Consider the following 1,762-nt stretch of genomic DNA (forward strand, 5'->3'; position numbering starts at 1 on the left):
TTGGGTTTTAATGAAAGGAGAGTGTTACAGTTGTCTATTTTAGGCACTCAATATAATTTTAACTTAATAAACAAATCTAATCTAGTACAAAACAGGAAAACAGAGCAAATACAGAGATCTGCAATTTAGGGTTAGGGTTAGAACATAGGTAACATAGGTCACCCGAGGTTGAAGATATAGAGACTAATAATGAATGTTCCTCATTCTGGGAAATGGTGTTGTAAGGTCTCTGAGTGCCAGACCTACAAATGTCTCCTGAGGTCTCATAGCTGCAAAGGAAATCCCAAACTGGAGTCTGAATTCCTTGCTAAAATTATCCGGAACTCCATTCAGTTTATTTGAAACCCTGGTGTATATTTTTGAAACGCAGGCTTATTATGGTCTATTCCATGATGTCACATGACATGTTTCAAAAGAAAATGGCACTGCTTTTATTGCAAAGTAACCTACTTCATCACTTGGAATAAAAGCTCTAAAATAGCTGTGACATCCAGACATATTGAATGAGGGACTTTGCAGATATTGGTGCTTTGCATGCTTCTCAATCTCAGACATATCTGAGTGACACGAGAATCAGCGTCGTCATTATTGAGAAATAAAAACAGCGTTCAGCAGACAAGCTTGAATAAAACACTGCTTCTGCTATTTCAACCACTACCCCTCAAATGTTCAATTTAGAACCAAAGTTGGTTCCTAAAAATAACCTTAATCCTTTTTGTGTTTGGTGCTTGAAATACATGCAACAATACTTTTTTTTTCAAGCAACCACCACAAACCCTCTTAAGTCCCACTTTTACCACAATTAGGTTATTTGTTTGTTGATGTTTGTCATTGATAGTTATTTTTAGTGTTTTTTATCATAAAATATTCGTTTTTTAATCTAATGTTAGAGTGAAAATATATCAAAATTGCCCTTGCAGATCAAGTACAATGCATTTATAATATCAATATGTGTCCATGCATTTTCACACAACAACTTTTCAGATTCAAACAGACAACTTAATTAATCCCAGAAGGGCAATTGGTTACACTGTGCAGCCTATTAATGTCAACACATAAGAATAAATGAAACACAACCGGACAACATGCCTGTGACCAGATCAACAACGATCAACAACTCATAGCATTTAGTAACCTGATGAAGATGTTAGTCTCAGTTTGAGATCATGTGATCGTGGAGCAGACCTTAAAAATACGATGTAAACAGCTTTTATATGTTGATAAAAAATTAAAGAAAATACATAATATCCAAGATCGATGCATTTTGTTTTAAAGCTTTTGTTTGGAATCACTATTGTTTCTAAACTTGAACCATTATTTTTAAGGAACTCTTACAATCAGCTACCATGGACACCCCCCCTCCCTCTCTCCTCCTCCTCTCTCTCTCCCTCCACCTGCCGCTCCCTCCCTCTCTCTCCTCCTGCCTCTCCCTCTCTCGCTCTCCTCCTGCCTCTCCCTCTCTCGCTCTCCTCCTGCCTCTCCCTCCCTCTCCCCCTCTCTCCTCCACTCTCTCTCTCCATCTCCCTCTCTCTCTCCTCCAGCCTCTCCCTCTCTCTCCTACTGAATCTCTCTCGCTCTCTCCTCCTGCCTCTCCCTCTCTCTCTTCTCCTGCCTCTCCCTCTCTCCTCCTGCCCCTCCCTCTCTCTATTTCTCTCCCCCTCCTCCCTCCTACTGCCTCTCTCCCCCCCCTCTCTCTCTTTCTCTCCCCCTGCCTCTCCCTCACTCTATCTCTCTCTCTCCCTCACTCCCTCTCTCTCTCTCG

The sequence above is a fragment of the Limanda limanda genome, chromosome 2, assembly GCF_963576545.1.
Source record: "Limanda limanda chromosome 2, fLimLim1.1, whole genome shotgun sequence".
Classification (NCBI taxonomy): domain Eukaryota; kingdom Metazoa; phylum Chordata; class Actinopteri; order Pleuronectiformes; family Pleuronectidae; genus Limanda; species Limanda limanda.